This window comes from Pseudonaja textilis, chromosome 3 (genome assembly GCF_049901715.1).
Source record: "Pseudonaja textilis isolate UNSWEBS1 chromosome 3, rPseTex1.2, whole genome shotgun sequence".
In the NCBI taxonomy this organism is placed as follows: Eukaryota; Metazoa; Chordata; class Lepidosauria; order Squamata; family Elapidae; genus Pseudonaja; species Pseudonaja textilis.
The window spans coordinates 65,543,273-65,565,576 of record NC_141992.1 but is presented as its reverse complement, the minus strand read 5'-3'; the positions used below and the strand labels follow the sequence as shown (position 1 = coordinate 65,565,576).

Below are 22,304 nucleotides of genomic sequence, written 5' to 3'. Positions count from 1 at the left end.
CCAGCTAATGAAGTGAATCAGAGCCCTTTCCTCCCACATAAGCCATACAACTCACATTGCTCCCTTCTCCATTCCTCCCTGTGTGCCCTAGGATGAAGAGGGAGTGGGCCTGGGTCTTCCTCCAAATTCCCTCTGCCTTGCTCTGCCTGTCTCCTGCTCTGCCCAGCCGGCCTTTGCCCTTCCCCAGTTTCTTCCACAGCCAAAGGAGCCACACTCCCACTCCCTGTCAGCTGCTCGGCCTTCCCCTCCGAATCAGATTCCAACAGGGGCACAACAGCCCAAAAGAGAAGCACAACCAGATGCATTAGCACCGTCTTTAAGATCACATTAAACAGAATCTTGAAATACTTAAAATATTTCTCCACTACTCTCTTTTCAGTATCTGGAAAACTAGGGAGGGTCTCTTCTCAAATGCTTCCCATGCTTTTGCTTTGGACTGAACTGCTCTTATCAGAAGTCACCCTAAGCCCGTGATGGCGAACCAATGGCATGTGCCTCCCACTGGCCAGCTGGTCTTTGGGTCTCTGCTGTGCATGAGTGAGGGTGGGGCATGGGCATTGTGCGTGCATGGGGGGGCATGCACGGGGGGGTCACATGTGCATGTGTGGGGCGCATGCGCAGGGCATGCACATGCATTGCATTTTGGGGATATGCACATGCTTTGGGCACTTTGTGCCAAAAAGATTAGCCATCATTGCCCTAAGCTCTGGGTCTTTTTCCTTTCTCCCCAGGTCATCTCCATACACCATCAGATCATATAAAACATCAACATATGAAGTAATTCCACAAGATTAAGGAGAAACCTAAATTCTGTATTTGCTAAATATTGAACACATTTCCATGATCTTTTGGTTGACACAAAGAAAATTGATATTACTCTGTTTTTTATCAATGTGGTTGTGTTTTAATATCTAAGAATAGAATTTTTCATGATGGTTTTGCATGTCTTGAAGATAAATATTTAATAGCTAATAAACAGAGCAGTTCATGTCCAAAATAAAACAATAATATTGTCAGCTTCAGAATTTTTCTAAAAATCCTATGTGAAACACTCAGGGCACTTGTTACTATTTTGCAAAACTACATTGAAAGTATAATCTCTATTAGTTTACTTTGTTGTCTTCTATCAAGTATTTATGCAAACAAGGTGTTAATTGAAGTAACTATAACTGAAATTACACTTTTGCAACCCTTTTTATTGATAAGATCATGTGGAAATCTAGACAACCAGTATTTAAAGCAGTTGTATGAACTGTCCTGCAAAATAAAACTTACCAAGATCAGTTTCATGTCTTTACAATATGTCTTATCAGGTGTAACCTCCCCTCTCAAATATTAACAACTTTTAATTTTTCTTAAGTGATATTCTGATATTTGGCTTATTAAGAACAAAGTACAATATTCTAGCTATAACACATTAACTACTGAATAGGGACAGAGATGCTAATGTGGCTAACAAAGTTTTGAAAAATGCTTTGTGCACTCTTAATACTCTTCACTATTACTGTATATGTTAATAATAATCATTTATCCTATTTCTTAAAATGTAACTCTTTAAATTAATCACATCAGCAGCATTTAATGGAGTGTAAGATCACTTTAATAAAAGCAATCAACCCAAAGAATGGAATTGTCTTGCATTTCAAAGCCTCACCACTTCATTTCCACTTCAAGGATGTTTGGGAAGAGGGGATATTGTAATAAAAATGAAACATAAGGTGGTTACTTGAAAATTCTACAATAGTGTATATAATGCATTCTCACCCACTATAAGTCAAATGACAATCAATGTGGAAAAATTCATGATGGGACATAAGATCATCACAACAATCAAGGAAAGTCTAGACAAAAAATCTCTGTGAAGTAGTGACATCCTTCAATGAATAATATTCAGTTGATGGTTCCACTTTCTCAACTATAAGACTTTTACTTTTGCACTCTAGCTTTTTTTGAGCCCTAAAAACAACATAGCAATTTAATGTATGTCTCAATTATATTCCCATATTGTAGACATAATTCTACAGGTTCCTTCCAGCAAATGTCTGTAAGAGGTAAAGCAGGTTTACACATTTGGAGTTTGTCATGTCCAACTTCACAACTGGGAATCAACCAATTGCTTCATGCAAGGATTTTATTGACTTGTCCTCTGCACTATGTTGTAAGCAATTGGCATTCACCACAGAGTCAGTCCTGATGTCTATATATTACCTCATGAATTAAGGGAAGTAAAGCAGTTCAAGGAAGCAATATTTCTTACCTTAGTGCAAAATACTATTCTGTTACTCTTCCTGAAGTATAATTCCCCAATTTCCTTTCTAGTTTTAGCCAATTTCAACTTGGTAGGACCAGTAAACGTGCACTCAGAGGCTTTCTGCTCACCTAAGTCTTGTCTTGGCAATTCAGTATACGGGCATCATAAGAAATTCCTCTACTGGTAGACTGAGTGCCTTAATCCAGCAAATTATGCCAAAAAAGATACTATCTGAATTGAAAATTGCATCACCCTTAATTATACACAAACCTAAACAATCTTGAATTGTTAAACAAAACAGCACTTGCTTCCAGCAGGTTTAAAAATTGATTCTGATCCTTGGGTATATAAATCATCGTTACTTAATGGCCCAAAGAGAAACAGCCAATAGGACCCAAACCTCGGTCGCTCTTCCACTGACTCCACATATTTTAAACTTAAATCTGTACACACTTTCAAGCTGATTCACCACTATCACATATTCCTTAGGGGCCAATAATTTAAACTGATATCTTTGCGCTTCAGCAGGCTTCTGGTTTGTTTTTGTTTTGTTTTTTTTAAAGACACATAGGCACAGTGCATGCAGAAATTCTAACTCTTAAAAAAAAGGAGCAAGCGAAGAAATGTGTGTGGCAGTTTAGAAATAGCCATTTAACCAAATTGCATACCTGTGCTGTGTCAGCTGTATAGTAGATTCATCTCATTCCATTGGTCTAATGGATGGCAATTGAATTTAATTAGTGAAACTACTTTGACTTAGTCTCATACTGTGCTGAATGTAATGAAATCTTCCCCTCTCCCTCTCTCTCTTCCACTGAAGAATGTCCTTAAACTGCATTCCACTATCAGAATATTAACTGCTATCTGTGTTATACTTAAAGCCATAATGTTTCATCTTTCTTTCAGGGATTTAAATTTCTTGTATAATGTAACAAAAGTCATTTTTAAGAAAATTAACTGATAAATGTCATTTCAAATCTAAAAACTTTGGGCCCTGAAGAGATTAGATTCAATTCCTACCCTTGCTTAATTAGAAGCACTTTTATAGTAATAACAATATGAAAGTCTTTTTCCAGATCAATATTTGAAATTTAGTTCCATGCTTCATTCTCAAAAAGAAGTGAGCCTTACTAAATTACCTCCGTATGGTTCTCTAAAATGTATGTATGTATGTATGCAGAGGTGGGATTCAAAATTTTTAACAACCGGTTCTGTGGGCATGGCTTAGGTGGTAGGTGTGGCTTGGTGTTCATGTTATTGGCTGGGCGTGGCCAACTCAATATCGCTCACATCGAGGCACACATCTCCTTGTCTGGCCTCTCATGATTGTGGGGATGCTGCAACAGTTGTAAGTGTGAAAAATGGGCATAAGTCACTTTTTTCAGTGCCATTGTAACTTTGAATGGTCACTCCACACAAGCAAAGTACCAGCAAAGGAGGGGGAAAAAACTCCAGAGACGTTCCAGAGACAGGAAGTCTAGTCCTGCCAAGAATGTAGTAAGGGTTAACTGAGAGGCAGTTTCTGTAAGCAACACCATAATGTTTCCTTCTTGCCTTCCTTACAGGATCAGGCCAGTAATTTCTTCCAACAACTGGTTCTCCGAACTGCTTAGAATGTTAACAACCGGTTCTAGTGAATAGGTGCAAACCTGTAGAATCCCACCCCTGTGTGTGTGTGTGTGTGTGTGTGTGTGTGTGTGTGTTATTTGTGCTCACCAATGCCTGAAAGCAGTTAATCAAAATTGGGCTGAGTTCCTTTGATTCAGTCTTGACTTCTGGCAACTGCCTGGACTAGTCCCTGTGGTTTTCTTGGCAAGATTTTCAGAAGGGGTTTGCCATTGCCTCTTTCTAAAGTTGAGAAAGTGTCTACCTCAAGGTCACCCAGCTGTACTTAGGATGGAGCTACAATTCACAATCAAGATCAGAGCCCTCGATTCAAAGTTTAATTCCTTTGACCACTATAACCAAACTTCTCTAATCAAAATTTTTGTTATACTTATACCATTAATGTCCATATATTTTCCCCCCTCTCTCTCTTTACTGTTTGCAAAAAACATCAAAGTTGTATGATATAATCTAAGAAGAATTGAGGTACTCCAACATCTTGACCTGAACAAGCAATCCAGTCTAACTTCCTCAATATTCTATTTCTATTCATTTATGAAACAGATTTCTGGCATTCAAACCAATTTATTTGTATGTGTATGTGTATATGTATACAGGTAATCCTCAACTAAAATTTCTGCTGTTAAATTAAGCATTTGTTAAGTCAGTTTTACCCCATTTTATGACCTTTATTGCCTCAATTGTTAAATGAATCGCTCCAGTTGATGTTCGTAACCTGGCTGTTAAGTAAATCTGGCTTCCCCATTGATTCTGCTTGTCAGAAGGTCACAAAAGTGATCACGATCTTGGGACACTCCAATGGTCATAAGTATGAACTAGTTGCCAAGCATCTGAATTTTGATTACATGATCAAGGGGAAGTTGCAAAGGTCATAACTATGAAAAACGGTCATGTCACTTTTTTCAGTGCCATTGTAGCTTTGAACAGTCACTAAAACAAACTGTTGTAAGTCAAGGACTACCTGTATATATGTGTATGTAAGTGTGCTTGTATGTATCTATATCTCTGTAACTTCACCAATCCATCTATATCATCCATCATCATCTATCCCTATAATCATCCATCTATCTATCAATCCATCCATCCATCCATATCCATCCAACCACCAGAAATGCAAGTGTGGCAAATCCAGGGGTGCAGCATTACTGGTGAAATAGTGCCAAAATCCCATGCAGAAATGCCTTTGATGTTACACCTGGGCATAACCAAATAGCCTGTGATCTGTCTGATCCATGGCAATAACAATATCACATGGGCAAGAGAAAGAGGTTCAAACCTTGCATCTTACTTCTACAATAAATAGGATTTGTATTTTACACTTGGCAGTTGTTGGATTTCCTCTAGTTCTTTTCTATAAACATACCTTGTTGAGGAATGACATCTTGGAATCACTGCCTACAAGGCTTCCAATTCTACTTGAGGCCAGAAGAAATCTGACCGTTCCATTGGTCAATAGCTGACTCAACTTTGGAAATATTTACAAAATAGCTACTATTCTTTCAACCGGTTTCTAACATTCTTTTGATTTACAATAACTGATTGCCTTTATCAGTGATGGAGAACAAAAAAAATGTGATTCAGAATCACATCCATAAACCATCCCTATGAAAATCAAATCAGAGAATCTAGTGCTTTAATTTGTAATGCTTCCCATGAACCGAGCTATATTTTTCAAACCTTGGATGAACATAAGTGGCCAGGATGGAGCATTATTTTTTTTTCATATTTTGCTCCCTTCAGAATATCCCACCCTATTGAAATGACAGGGAAATTCATGCATGAGTGAAAGTCATTTGAGACTTTCACTGGGGAATGTCAGGACTTCAGATCTAATGGATTCAAAGCTGTTTCTCTACCAGGAAATGTCCAATTGTTAAATTGCCTTCAGACTATTCAATGAAATGTGTCAATGATAGTCTTCTCTAGATGTGATAAGATGCTCACAGTGGATGGATCCTCCCTTCTCCCTATCATTTTAGAACTTTTGATTATGACTGATATATGTTGGAGGTATGCATGCAGATATGGATTACAGAATTACCACATCACTGTACATCCTGAAAAAATTAATGTCTACTAAGTAGCATTGAAGATCCCTCCATACAAAATAGATTACACATAAAAAGGTAGTATTTTTTCCACTGGAGTTTTAAATAAATCGATGGGATTGCTGTATAATAAAAACAAATTATCCAAGCCCCAAGTGGGTTTTAAAATTATAATGCTCCTAAGACATTTCTGATGGTTTTTTACAAGATATTTTATAAATATGTTACCAGAAAACACATTATGGTCTCTTCCAGTCACACTCTGATAATGATTTTAAATGGCTGTTTTCTTCCTTTTCTACCTTTTGTTTAATTACAGCTTACTTTTCTAAAATTGTGCTGAAATATTTCAGTAATTTTGGCAAGAATTGTTGTGCACTTTTTATGAAAATGCTTTAGGACAGAAGGACTTGTTCAAATTGTATGGAAAAAATAGATCAAGAGTTTTGTAAATGAGATAAATGTTTAGGTGGTCATTTATGCTATTGCCAATTTATATTAAATAGAGGCTTGTAGGAAACTTTAATGAACAAATAATTCATTAAGGCATTTTCCATTTTCCACTGGTACAATTATTGACTGCTTGAGAGAGAATAAACACTAAAATAGAGACATATAGAATAAGTGCTTTATGCTTTTTAATGCTACCTATCAGACTGGCATTTTAAAACATAGTTTCCTACTGCTAAGGGATCATACTTTATCCAAAGAGAAAATTATGGCCATATGAACTATACAGTTAACAGGAATATTTGAACTAGCATAAATGAAACTCAGCATCTTGCTCCAAAGTCACATATTTAATTCCTATTTCTGACTTGAACTTGAAGTACCAGGGAGCAGAAAGTCAAAGCACTAAAGCTGATGCATTAGTATATTGAACTGCTATGCTGGCAACCAAGACTGTGCAATTTTGGAGAGAATCCAATCTAAAACAAAAGCAATCAATTTCCAGGTGTAGGGCAGGGGGTTGGAAATATGCTATTGTGGAGCAATGCAATCTGAGGCAAAACATAGGGAGGAAACAGGGTAAGATTACATCATTGAGGATCACAGTGCAGCTGGACAGTATGTTTGTTTGCAGAAAGGTACATTATTAAAACCTATTTATTATTAAGGAAAATGCTTTCATCTACTGATTATATCTAGAACAATCACACAAGACAGCAAGCAACAAGAACTGAAAAGAATGGTTTGAAAAATGCTGGAAAAAAAACCCGTGACAAGCTATAACAATGGGCAGGATCCAACAAGAATAATTTCAACAGAAACAAATGCGAAGTCCTTGTCAGCCACAAAAAATCAGGACCGTACATTAGGTGTACGGTCTATAAAGACTTATTGCTTGAACCTATAAACAAGAATCTAGCCAACTAATGGTCAGTACTAAATTGACACTAGATAAGAGTAAACGAAATTCAAGGGAGGGCTGGGTATGGAGCATTTGTGGACATGTAATGATTCTAGGCTTAGTCCTCTCTTGATTCTGCCCCCAGGCTCTGCCTGTTCTCCTACAGTCCTTCATTTAAAAAGGAAAATTCCAAGGCAGAAACTAAGGATAGGACAGATTCTATTTGGCAGGGCCACATGCAAAAAGGATCTGGGATTCTTGGTAGATTATACACTGAACCTTAATGATGTAATGCAGTTATATTTATTCCTATTGAAGAACACTTAACTTCATTTGAACTACTGTTCAACCTGCCATATTGAATGGCAATCTTTTCTGTTGTTTTGATCTGACCATGCTTGGAATAACTTGTCTTCATTTTTAGGGAGTAGGTTGACAAAAGTACATGTTTGTTTATTAAATTCATACACTGCCCATCTCATCATCAAGACCAACTTAGTATTTTCAGACCAGCAACTAAAATGACAAAGGACCGGGAAGGAAAAAACCTATGAGAAACTAGAGTACATAATGAGAGAAAACTCCATAGAGACTTAATAGTTGTCTTCAGGAATATGAGTGAAGACAAGTATGATAAGAACTGTCGTGAATTGTTCCATAAGACAAGGAGTGTAAGATATCCACCAACATGGCATAGTAGTTAAGTGCTGGACTCAGAGCAGAAAAACCCAGGTTCAAACCACCCTCAGCTTAATAAATCCACTTGGCCATTCACTATGAGTCTTAATTCAGTCCAGCTACAAGGTTATAGTTGTCCAGTTTTCACAGCTGAACAATGCCACTCGAAAAACACTGGTTTAACTATTGCATGTTTTGTTGTTACTGAAACATTGTTATATTTCCTAGTTTTATCAAATGGCAAATAAATGGACAATTATTATCAGACAAATGTACTGGGCTTTTCAAAAGGTGGGATTTAAGCAGAATGGTGCCCTACAGCAGAACTGGAGGACTAAACTATCTCTAAAGGAAGAGAAAAAACCATGGGTTCTGGTTCCAAAATAGATTTCTATATCCATTTAAAGCTTTTGTGTAACAATTTTTAGCCTCTAAAAAAGGAAATACACAAAATATTTACAAAACATTCTTCTGCTAGCCAGACTTTCTTCTTTTTCCTGCTGACATTCTCCTGATCAGGGGAAGATGGATAGATTCCTGAAGAAGCAGGAATCACTTTTTATATTACAAATTGTTTTCACTAATAAAACCATACAACCAGTTTCTATTCCCACACCTTCTTGTTTCCTGTTGAACTGCTGGAATAAAAGCTAGATCTCCCTCAGTGGCTTCATATTCCCTGAAATATAAACATATTATTGATTATTTAAATATGCATTATTCCCCAAAGCCAAATGTTGTAACCACTGTTGTACATAAACAGTGTAGTAGTATGTTGAAAATTTGATATCACATATGTCGGGATGGGGATTATGTGGGGATCTGAACCCCTGCAACTTGGTTCTTCACTCATCAATTTCCTTTTTATTATGACACAGAGGTAAGCATTTCAATGAGACTTAAATGGTATAATATATGTCACCATACTCATATTGCCTTTTGCATATAAGTAGTCCTTGGCTTATGAACGTTAGGCAGAACCAGAATTTCCTTTGTAAGTCAGTGGAGTCATGTTGTGTTGGACCCAATCACCAGTCTTTAAACAAATCCATGATTATTAGGCAAACTTCCAAATGGATGTTTTTTTGCCGGAAACTAGCAAAAAAAAGGTTACATAGTGTGATAATATAGCCACTTCTCAAATGCCATATTGTAATGGCCATGAAGGTAGTATGTGGTTGTAAGTGCAAAGACCAACTGTAAGTGTGAAGTGTAAGTGTGAAGACCAGACATTTTTCAGCCCAGTCATAATCTCAAATGGCCAGTAAACAAATAATTGTAAATTGAAGACTACATATATTTGATAGGACACTGGGATGTATCAAAATAAATAAATATTGGTTACCTTTATTTATTTTTTAAATGAAATTATTTTCTTTATTTTTTTTCTGCCACTCTTAGCCAAATCCAGTTTGTCTCATTTTCTTTCACTTTTTCTATAACAGAAAACAAACAAATGTGCTTCACCGCCGCCACCATTTAAAAAAAAAAAACCCACCCCACATTTTAACTGTGACTAATTCAGAGCTAAATTCATGCAGAGTCTTATGGACACCATTATGACAAACTCGTGACATGCTAAATGTGAAGAAAACCATATGTTTAATTATCTCCTCTAATAACTGTATGTCATGTAATTTGTAAAATATTTTCTTCGTATTGCAAACAGAATCTGACCTGAAACCCTGCAGTTACTCGCATTTGCTGGCTGAATCACTGGAAAACCAAGAACTAAATACTACACCCCAAAAATGTATAATTTACAATGATCAACCAACATAATGCATTCCCCCCCCTTTTTTGGTATTTATCAGCCATGCAGTCATCATTCTCCTCCTTACTACCATCTGTACATACTTTCCCAATAGACTATCACAGCTGTCCCGTTTTTCACACACACGGAACCTTTTATATGCTTCCCAACTGTTTTTAATAAGTGTTCTGTGCTTAGCACTGTAGTTCCTTTGTCTTCTTCTCAAATATGAAAAGATATTATCCCAACATACAGGTCATCTCAGCAAAAGGCTCTCCCTCCACTGTTTTTTTTTTTAAAGAAAGAACAATGGAAATGTTTCATTGTTGAGCCTTCCAAAGATCCAAACATTTTAGATTCCAGTTTATGGATGAAAGGTGTTAAGAAAACACTTCCATGCATGCAAAAAATTATAACAGTGCCAAAATTCTACTTTACTTTTATAAAACTCAATCCATCCCTTCTTAGTTGTTACAGCATTGGCCGACTACTCAAACAGTCTGTCCCTGCCCATAACACCGATATCATATAGTCATGTCCATCATCAAGGAAGGAATCAGAGTGGACTGGCTTATTATCAGGACTTCATCCAATCATAGGTCTCCAAAGGCAAAAGTTGCAGTAGGTGTTCTTTTTCAATGATGCAGAAGGAGGCGGGGGGAGATGCATTTTCTGCAATTTCCATAGAAAAGACTCTATGGTCACAAAAAGGAAAAAGGAAGATCTGTGACCTCAGTGGAAACGAATTCTTCTAGGAATGAGGTATTTGGGGTTTTGCCCAGAGTATCATGCTGCGAAGGACAATGAGCTGTGTGAGTCCAATTCCTCTTGAGTTATTATGTATCTCAACAAATTATCATTATTTTACATAATTATTACTATTCTGAGATGGAGAAAAGATGAGAAATGAAACAATGCAATCCTAAATTTAGTGGATCTTTTTTTCAAGATTGTCTGGGCAATCTGAAAGTCTTCAGCATTTCCAAACTGAAATACACACTGAGATGAGAATGTAGATTGCCTCTTGGCAGGATGAAAAAAGTAACTGTGAATAATGGCTTTTTAAAAGGCCCTTCCACAGGCTACATAGCATTAACTATAAAATGCATTTCTACTAAGTAGATGGAAGTATAATTCTTTTCCCAGATTGATATTATTTCTTTTTTTAAAAATAAGCAAAATATGAACATTCTTATCAATCGCTAGAAATACTGTTAACCAGGAAGAGTCAATGAGTGAACATATCTGGAATTTTAAGGTATGTTCTGGGCAACTTCATAAAATGGCTGACAATAAAGGACTTGCCTAGTCACAAAATGGATGAACAATGGGCACAATAAATCACAAAATTGGCAACTGAAAAGAAAAATTAGAGACGGCCCTTGCCAATGAATTTAATTCACTAGGATTTTACCCTCTCATGTTAATATAATTCTCTGCTCTTTTGGGAGAAGGTGCATTGCTGCATCCATTATTTTTTAATATTTGAGAACATCTAAAGAACCAATAAGCATGTCTGAAAATAAAGATGCCACTTTGAAATTATAGTAATTTAAGCATGTGATTAATTTTTAGCTAGACTATCATACATACATGCAGAAATATACATATATTCTTCAACTCAGATACAGAACCTGTTAAGAAACAAAAGAAATCTCCATAGGCACTATGTTGCCTTTTCATTTTATTGTGGTACTTTTGTGTCAGTCAAGACAAGTCCCTGCAGTTTTTTTGGCAGGATTTCAGAAGTGGTTTGCCATTTTTTCCTTCCTAGGGCTAAGCGTAAGTGACTGGCACAAGGTGAAACTTACAGTCTCCCAACTTCTAGTTTGATGTCTTAGCTAATACACCAAACTAGCTCTACCATATTGCCTGCCTAAGTATAAAAATTAGTCCAGTATTAGCAAATATTTCTAATGGAAAAAGGATGTGAGTTTCTTCAAATGTAATTGTTGAGTAGGATAAAGTATGTAAAGAAAAGACATTCTAGCATAATTCCCACTGAAAGTACATAAAGTTACTTCTTTCACAGTGGATTTTTGGCCCAATATAGCATAGGTTATTTTATTATATACTGGAAGTTACATCTTATTACTTTGAAACAGAAGTACAATGAATTATAAAAAGAGAGATAAGATATTATGTTGTATCTCAACAAAGAAGATAGATAAAAGAATCCTCCCACCCAAAATGTGTTATATTTCATTGAACGTTCATCAATTTTTAATTTCCTCAAAATGCCTCATACTTTTTATTTTCAAGAATCTCGATCAGTGATATTCTTGAAATAAGAAATTCAATAATGAAGGATACCTTTGTTATGAGATCGCTAAATATCTGCCCCAAAGGGCTCTGGAAGACTAGATTATTTTGATCCTTTTCCACTGGAATTTGGGCTGGATTATAGTATTGAAATCAGTTGTGTTTATAGATGACCTTTGGAAGGGTGATGGTGATGCATCCATTTTAGCCCTCCTGAATCTCTCAAGCGGTTTTTAAAGCCATCAACCATGGTATCCTTCTGGATGGGAACAAAGAATTAAAGGATTGGTGTGGGAGTTATGGTGCTTCTTTTTCCTCAGTGGTCAGTTCCAATCAGTGTCAGTAGGGGATAAATCAAGCCCTATGCCCCTTTTATATGGGGTGCCTCAGAACTCTGTTCTTTCTCTTCATATTCAATATATACACAAAGCTGATGAATGAGTTCACTCAGAGGCATGGGGTCAGTATCATCAATATGCTGATGGCGCACCGGTATATACATCTCTTCCCCATTAAGATGTTGACTCAATGGTTGAAAGTTGTGATGTTTTCTATGGGGAGGAATGGATGGCAATATAACCCTGATGAGAGCAAATGGCTTCTTCATGACAATTCTGATGGATGTGACCAACAAATCAGTGGAGATGGTTCCTCCCATCAAATTCAAATATATATAAAAATAACAACAGGCTATCTATATCAAGAAACGAAGAGCCAGTCTTGTATGATTCAGAAATTAGAAGGGGGAGGGGGGAATATTTTCTTTTATCATGGAAACACTCCATGTGTGACACAAGCGCTGCCTTTTTCTCTTCTGACAGATCACTCAAATTGACAGCATTTCTGACTGTAGTCCTGGGAGGCATTACATTACAGACCTGCACTGGTTCTGTGGTCTAAGTCAGTGGTCACCAACCAGTGGACCGTGGCCCACTGGTGGGCCACAAGAAAATTTTGCTGGGCCACAGAGAAATCTCACCCCCAGAGCACGCCCCCAAAGCAATTAATCCAGACTATGCAGAAACACAAGGCTGCACTGCCCACATGGCCCACAGGAACACTCCCCGCCCACTCCAGCAAACTTGCCTGCTAAATTGCTATTTTTCCTTTTTCCGACCATCAGCTGTTCTGCTGTGCCAGGAGATTTAGATTAGCTAGGAAGCAGCAAATGGTTGGATTTCTTGCTTTCTAGCTAGTCTTTAGATCTTCGGCTCTACTTTTAAGCACAGCTGAACCTCCCTTAGGACTGAAGGTTCTATTATTCAGTGCAGACTGACGGCAAACAAATTTTATGTGACAGACTGAGCTAGCCGATAGCAGATAGATAGATCACTGAATGGTTCTGTGAGCAACTCAATCTGCCTGCCTGCTTTGCCTGATTTTGGGTAAAAGTTGCTCTTTTTTATAAAAAAATCAATATTTATATAAATATTTATAATATTTACATACAAGCCATGCCTAGCCAGTCACATGATCACCAAACCACACCACAAATTAGGCCATGCCCACAGAACTGGTTAGTGGTCCCTGGGATTTAAAATTATGAATTTGGTGGTCCCTGAGGTCCAAAACGTTGGCGACCCCTGGTCTAAGTCACAGTCACCATGGAAGAAAACAACCAGTGATTGGAAGGACAGGGCTACAGTCCAAGGTGATTAAAAGGAGGACAGATTTGTGGTCCAACAAGGTTTATGTCAGCAGAAAATAAAAAACACTACTGCCACATTGGATCATAATATGTCAAAGTTATCTAGCTATAGGTATAAAGTATAAAGTTGGAAGGAAAGGAGGACTGCATCAGGAAGACATAAAAACCATGTGTGTGTGTATAGAGATAGATAGATGGATGGATGGATGGATGGGTGGATAGATAGATAGATGGATAGATAGATAGATAGATAGATAGATAGATAGATAGATAGATAGATAGATAGATAGATAGATAGATAATCAATCGATCTTCCCTCTCCATCCATATGTATATGGTAGGACAAGTCTAAATAATCTGCTTAAAGGAAGATTTATTTATTTATAAAATGTATTGGCTGCCTATCTTACATAGGGTATCTCTGGATAGCTTACAGTTACATTTAAGCTAAAATATAAAAAGTTAAAAACAAACATTAAAACCAAAGATACAGGGGAATGGCGGATGCGGAGGTGGGGGAAGGTGGGAAGGTATTTCTATAAATGCTTCTATTTTCAGTGTTGCAAATATAATATTTGCAAATGTACTTGGTTGCTTGATTTATAGAAAGGGATGGAAAAGAACAATTGATGTAACTACAAAATAATTATTTTGCAAAAAATGGTGCAAGACTTTGTACATAATTAAATTGTTATGTTGCTTTATATATGATTTAGAAAATCTAAGTTAGGTTACATGATATAGTTTTTCATCTCAAAAAACACAGTTGATTTTTACCATTTTATATATTGTGCCTTAATGCAGAAAAAGTGCCTTAATACAGTTATTTGCCATTTTTAAAGGATGTCTCTTGGTTCATTCTTTGTTTAAAACAATTCTTAGGATTTGAGCAGCTGCCTACAAGTTTTTTACAAGATGAAAGGCAGAAGCATCCAATAAATGTCCATTTTCTAGTCTTTAAGAATCCATAATAAATATTCATAGAAAAATGAAAACAGAGTGCCTTTAGTGCTGCTAAAGTTAATCCCACTGTTAAGACCCACTGCTACTGCATTGATCTAAGAAGCTGAGCCATTTTCTTGAGGGTAAAAGAAAAAAAATAGAAATAAATAGGAAATAAATCATACGTTTTCTGTGTCAGCCTAAAGAAAGTCCAGTTGAACTCAATGGTGCTTTCACTGGTTTGTTCACTCTTGTGGAAGAGTCTCATGTTTCACATTGTGAAATGTTTCTTTGTAATATATTCCATTAGAAAGACTCTTAAGAAAAACTTCTTACTGGTAATCACAAGACCCAAATATGAAAAAATCTTGACAGTCTCTATTGTTCATCATATCTATATTCCCCTTGGTGAGATGGTTAGAAATCTCTTTGTAATCCTTGGTTGTGAAGTTTAGCTTTGTTATAATGATTGCCCCTGGATTGGAGAAAGTTGAAAGATTGTGTGTATTAGAAAACTCTACCACTTCCTCAACTGTACACTCAGGATTCAAAGGTGTAAGTTCATTATGACGCAGTAAGGATTCAATCTTATAAACAACTTTTTCCTAAAAAAAAAAAAAAAGGAAAAGTTTACATAATCAGATCAAATTCCGTAATATCAAGAGACTGAGACTGCTCCAAGGTTCATAAAAAAACTGAGAACATGCTGGAAGAAGGCCTATCTTGGTTACCGAGGTAAATCATCTCTTAATAGGGTCCACAATGTCAAATCAGGATACTTGGTGAGAGTTCTGAGCAATAATGCATACAATTATCCATTCATATTTAGTGTGATTGTTTCAGTCATTATATATCCACAATCCCCATTATCTCTCTGTTCCAATGTGTGATGCACACAAATTTGGATTTATCTGAAGTATTTTCAAAAAGGTATATAATTCGGTTTCTTGAACATTTGCTAGGTATATAGACAGGCCAGCAAGCAAGTCAAATAATCCTTGATTAACTTGCATATAGATTCTGCATATCACTAAGCTGATATGCAATCTCTCAATTAGGCGTGTAATAATTATAAGTAAGAAAAAGTGACAGATTTTACTAAAAAAGTAGAAAATCTGAAACTTTTTTTTTTTAAAGAAAAAAAGTGGCATGAAAGAACTAGTCAAATTCAGAGGCTGCATCTTCTCTTTGGATGAACAATTCATTTCCAGCCTGCCACTAACCATGATACAGGAAAATCTAGCCAGACGGTTTCTGATAACGGAAATCAAAGGGAACATCAAGTTATTAAAAGTACTGTGAGTGACACACTGAAATCGGACACACAGATTTTTTGCATTCTGGCAGAGATTAAAGGGAGCTAGGCAACACAGACAATAAAGGAACAGATAAGTATTATAGACACATCTGTAACTAGACCCTAGCAAATAGCAACACTGAGATCCAAGACAAACCAATACATGAAACTTTTAGAATGTCGGTACAGCAACTCAAAAGACTGAGAAAAAAGGAGCTTTTCCAAGTACTTGAGCTGTGTCCGCATAGGACATCACATGCAGACAGGATTCTGAGCCTATACACATTACCCTATGAAAAATATTTTAATAAAAAGCTTTCTTTTCATAGTTTCAACTTAAAAAAAAAAAGTTTCTGGCTACTTTATGAAATCCTGTTGCATCACAGAATATAAAGCAGAGAATGTGGATATGTCTTAATTCACCATATAGACCAAACAAGGCCAAGCTGTAGCTTCTCTAAATGCTGTTGAATTTCCAATTCCCCAAAGCCTAACAGCAAAGGACAAGGAAAAATGTACCCATAATCATGGTAGATTATTTTGTTATTACTGTCGTATGGTGCATTTTAATAATACTTTATTTAATTTAGTAGTTTTTGAGTTTTATATTAATTTAAGTCACTCTGGAAAAATCTGGTCTTGAAGACTAATATGTAAATGTAGTAAATTAAAAACTCTGCTGTTACAACAAGTGTTTATCTACCCAGACTTTTCATATTTGAAAAACATATAAATAAAAAGGCACATGTTATATGGTGCTTTTTGACTGCAATAATCTCACTTTTGTAGCTGCACACTAAAGACCAGTCTATTAGCTTGCTAAGGACAAACAAATTATGGTTCGAGCTAATAAGATGCATTATAACATTGGTATACAGACACTGTACCTTCTAAGCTAACCAAGTTTGGTAATGAAGCATATAGAATTCCTAAATATGTACTTCTAGCAAGAATAAATGCAACCTATGTTTAATGCACGTACATCTTTCAATTGCACCCCATTTGTTGATTACTCCATCCAGCTCCCCAAATGTATCTAATCAAGAGTTTCTTTGGACTTCTCCATGAGTTAGGAATAGATCATACTGTAGAAATTTTCATTCTGCTACTGTAACATAAAGCAGGTGCTGTTTATATCGCCTTCACAAAAGCAGTCATCATTAAAGTTGCACATTAAATACCACATACCCTCTTTAAAATCTGTATATTCATTTTCATAATGCGATGTCTCCAAGTATATTCCTTGCTATCTGATAGTGATATTTAATAGTTTTTAAATTGTACACTACACTCTGCATGCATGCACCTCAATCAAAATAATTTAATATTTGTAAAATGCCCTTGCAAACACAGTGATAATACAAATACATTTCTTTAAAAGAGAAGATTGGATTTTGACCAGTTTCTTAAAACCTGGTAATAGTTTTCTGTCTTTTAAGTATGTTAAAATATATATAATGACTATTTCATTTATCTAACTTCCAAGTTATGGTTTTTACTGAAAATGTAACTGTCATAATGGAGACACTATTGTATAATCTTCATGTGTTTATTTTTATATAAAATTATGGAAAATGTACAATATCATTTAAATATAGAAATACCATTAGGGAGAGTAGTTAATGCTTGGTTGCATATTGCACAAGGTCATAATGTGGTTTGGCTTTGGTTTTACACAATGCATAAACCCATCACAAGGCATTAGGAAGGAAGGTAGGAAGATGGGAAGGAAAGAAGGAAGGGGGAATACACTCCATGATATTTAAAAGAAGTCTTATCCCTACAAGGTAAAACAGGGTCCTCAACTCCAGTCCGCCACTGGTCCACAGCTCGTTGGCAATTGGGCTGCAGAAGAGCACGCAATGAGGGATGCTCCATTTGCGCTAGCAGCATGCACACATGCAAAACTGTCCCCTGCCCCTCACCCCACCACTGCTGCTGTTACATGGAGCCGGAAAGCTTGGGGACCAGTGATATAAAGGAATTGTTAGAAGACATTTTTTTTTCCATTTTCCTATTCTTATCTCACCAGACAATAATATATTTGGTTTTGAGGTTACTTGATCCTTCTGGAGCATTTATCTGAGGAGAATGTTACCCTCAACACTACTAAAAGCTCGGGTCATACATGCATACTTTAAACACTACTAAAAGCTTGGGTCATACATGACACCAAGCATACTTTGATTTAATGTGTTTGTTGAATATTTTGTTGACCATGCAATGCTTTGGATTCAATTCTAAAAAGGTGCTTTTGGAGCATGTGATAGTTTTATCATCACACTTGTCTGTAAATCTTTACAATGTAGATAAACAGCATCAAAATACTGCAATACTCTGTTCTCTATTTTACAAAGACATGGGTGATGATTACTCAGTCCACTTTATACAGGAACAGGCACAGCTGGAGTAGCAAATGAAACAGATAAAAAACATTCTGGTCCAAGACTGCCACCTGTGCCTCCAGGAAAAAAGCCAGATCCCAAATATTCTTGAACTAAAAACTGATTTATTCATGACAATGAAATTGCATTAGAATATGCAGGCTTCAGATCACATGAGCTGACCGCCTTAATCACTTCCATTTTATCTGAATTCTCATATACTTTTTCTTATTTATTTCCAAAGAAATGGTGTATTTTATGATAAAAAATGGATTAGATGAAAATTGTTACAGAATTAGATGTAATTAATATTCAAAAGACATCATAATACAAATCAATTCTTTTAAAATTTCACGGAGATGTATCCAAAACAGACAAGGAAACAGATTTTTGAAATCCCAGGAACAAAGCCCTAACTATAAAATAAAATTCCTAATTACTTCTATCAGGAACCAACTGATTAATATCTGTTTCTCTACTAATGCAATTAAGTAATTCAACAACTAATTCATTTCAATTATTACATTCCAAAACAGAAGAAATGCTTTGATAAGAGATTTCCCCCAAAAAATGTCCAGTTTGTTTTTCAGTTCTGTGCAAATCAACATATTAAGCAATTTTATGATGTGGACTAGTTCTTTACATTTCGATTGTGAATCTATAATTTTAGTGAATAATTTCTGTTCATTAATTTAGTGTCATTTGTATGAACAATCTATATACTTTTACCAGGCATCACAGCAGCATGATCTCCACCATGACGTCATTGTGTATTGTCATTTTCATAGGTAACCTATGGTTTCACACAATTAAAAAAAATGCCAAAGCAATAAGAGTGAGAACACAATTAATATATGTATATTATAGCAATATACCATATAATTTCCTGATCCTTATTCAGCAGTAGCAAAGGAAGAAAGCTAAGAATCCCAAAAATATTCTACAGGTAGAGTACATTTGTTAACTATCTAGGTTATAAATGATAAAAGGAACAAAATTGCCCTTGTTTACATGTAACTTTAAATCATAATTCCATTTTTGGCTTGGTGTGATATGTGAATTTGTCACTATGATAAGCAATAGTTTAAAAATTCTGGTTTAATATGTTGGAACTTTATCATTGTTTGCCTTTAAAAAGATGTCCATCCACAACCTAATCAGCTGAAGACTTGACTGAACATTTCTATAGGCTTAGTCTTAAAGGTTCTAAAACAGTGGTGGCTAACCCTTTTGGGCTCCTGTGCCAAAAATTGTGTGCGCGCTTGTATGCTCGCACTCATGTGCCAGCACCCAGAAGACAATGTGTGCCTCCCCATGTCCCCTATGCCTGTGCGTGTAATCCCCACCCACCCACCCACCCCTGCCCCCTTACCTGCACTGCGCCTCACAGCTTATTTTTGGCTGGTTTGAGGCCTTTTTCAGCCTCCCAAAGGCTTGAGGAAGGCTTCTGCAGACTTTGCAGTCCAAAAACTTTGCAGGCCGTTTCATCACTGCTGGTATTTTCGGAAAAACAGGAAGTGACAAAACAGGGCTAGTTTTCAACTTGCAAAGCCTGCAGAAGCCTTCCTCAAGCTTTTGGGAGGCTGAAAAAGGCCTCAAACCAGGCAAAAATCAGCTGTGAAGCACATGCACGCCCAGTGAGGTAAGTTTGCCTGCAGCTCACATGTCAACACAAAGTGCCATAGGTTCTAAGACAACAGAAGAGTAACAAAAGACACAACGATGCTAAAAGATATGCTATAGTTATGCTTCTACTATTGTGAACAGAATAATAGAGACTCTCTCTACTATTCACTGCATTGCAAACCCAATTGGAGTGAACAAGAACTAAAACATACCACAAATCTCATGTTCTTTCTCTAAGCTGTAGGATACATTTGCAAAATTCACTCCAGAGGACCATCAGTTTAGAAACATAGAAAACTGAAGGTAGAAAAAAAATCTAATAGTCCACTGAGTCTGTCCTTTGAAGTACTTTAATGGGTTTTTTTTAGTCTGTGATGAAAATTGGGTTATCCCAAGCTTGTTTAAACTCAGTTACTGATGATTGACCCATTGCCTCCACTGCAAGTTGGTTCCAAATTTCCATCTCTTTTTCTTTGAAATAATACTTTCTAACATTATTTGTGAACTTCCCTGCTGTCAGTTATGCCCGTGTTCTTGGTTTTTGCTTAATATTGGATATACTGCCTTCTAGAATCTTATTCACACCCTTATTATATTTAAAGGTTTCAATCATGGCCCCCTCCTTTTCCTTCTGTCTTTCAGGCTATACATATTCAGCTCCTCAGAACTCTGATATGTTTCCCCCACACACACCTTGTACGATTTTTTTTGGTTGTCCATCTCTGGATCTGTCCAATCTTATCTATGTCTTTTTTAAGTGAGGTCTCCAGAATTGGGCAAAGTATTCCAAATGGGATCTTCTACTAAAGGTCTATATCAGAGGTCTCCAAACTTGGCAACTTTAATGTTGGCTGGAGAATTCTAGGAGTTGGAAGTTCACAAGTCTTAAAGTTGCCAAGTTTGGAGGCCCCTGCTCTACATAGTGGATTGGTGGTGATCTCTCTAGTACTGCATCCCAGAATTTTGTTTGTAATTTCTATGTACTATAGAAAGAAGTCTACAAGCCCCAGGCTATTATTGTCATAAATCTGCACATTTTTAATGAGATAGTGGAACCTTCGTTGTTCTCCACATTTGGCTTATATGAGTACAGTTAACAGAGATATCATCAACACAAAAGCATCAGTCCTTCAGTTTAGTTCTACATTTTGACAAAAACAACTGTGAGAATGGCTTACTATTGGGACTTGCTTCAAGAAATGAATTGTGCCTAGGCCTCCAAAGGAGGGTGGGGGAGAAGCATATAAAAACTGTTTGGTGTGACTGTGAACTCCATCAGGCTTCAGGATGGCTATTTTCACAGAAAGTAAAATTGTTGTTTTGTTGCTACCACTGGTAACATTAAACACCCATCCCATAATAATTATTATCACTGTAAAAGAACTTTCACTTCTTTTCATGTAGAATTAGAAAAAAAAGATGACATGGCATCTACCAGAGTCAACTTTCAGGCCTCAATCAAGTGAAACGTCCAATCCTACTGTGTTCACCACTGACCACAACAAAGGCTGTGGTTTCTCCCACACTTGCTTTAAATAGATTTAAATTAATGCTATTCATCATTGGATGAAAAACAAAAGAGAAATTTAAAAGTACAGTAATTTAAGAAAGATCAGCCCGGCCAGGGAGACTGGGAAATTTTTATGCTATTGTATTTGCTTCATAGCTATAAATGCAATGCATTCCATTCAAAGGCTTTTCTTAAAAGTTTCACTAGGAACATTCTTTTCTGGACTGATTGGGCCCATCTGCTATTTCAGGATACAGGAAACAGCTTTTAAATCATGTGATATTTCTTTTCTGAAAACACCTGGGAGAATTCTAAGAAATATTAAAACCCTAACATGCCTGTCTTTATTTGTTTCTGTTTTGGAGAAAGCTTAGTCACATGACTGAATAGGTGCCAACAGTTCATGATATAGCAAATACGACTAAATTCCACTACTGTTAGGGTTCAAATTAGCATGGATGCTTACCATCTCAATTACAGCACCGGGGAGAATGCAGTTGTCCTCATCTAAATCCTGCTTCTGTCAACTATAGTCACTCACTGCTAATGGTAGAAACAGAATCCTTTGCTTGCCAGAATAGAAGAATATCCCTTTCTATGCAGTTTTAGATCAAATGTTGCAACCTGGGGTAGAATATAAAATCTGCGGCAGTTAAGATTAAAAACCATGTAAATATTTATAGGTGACTCTTCCAAGACAGAGAATAAACCTTGCGAAATTCCGCTCTGAGCCTGTGAAATTTGAAGGAAAAGCATTATCGCAATAATCCTTCCACAGAATACAACGCTAATTTTCACAGGAAAAACAACAAGAGTCAGAAGTATGAGAGTCCACATCATAAGCATTTTAGCTGCAAGACTACATTAATTCATCACAAAAACTTTGTGAGTACAAGAATCAAGAGTGGTTGAAGCGATAATAATGTAC

The 22,304-nt window shown here is 36.4% G+C and overlaps 1 protein-coding gene and 1 pseudogene across 12 annotated transcripts in view; both read right to left on the bottom strand.

The window, feature by feature from the left end:
• NFIA (nuclear factor I A) overlaps positions 1-22,304 on the bottom strand; it is a 485,231-nt gene that overhangs the window by 292,881 nt on the left and 170,046 nt on the right. The window lies entirely within an intron of this gene.
• LOC113447941 (BTB/POZ domain-containing protein KCTD6 pseudogene) lies at positions 14,323-17,734 on the bottom strand (annotated as a pseudogene).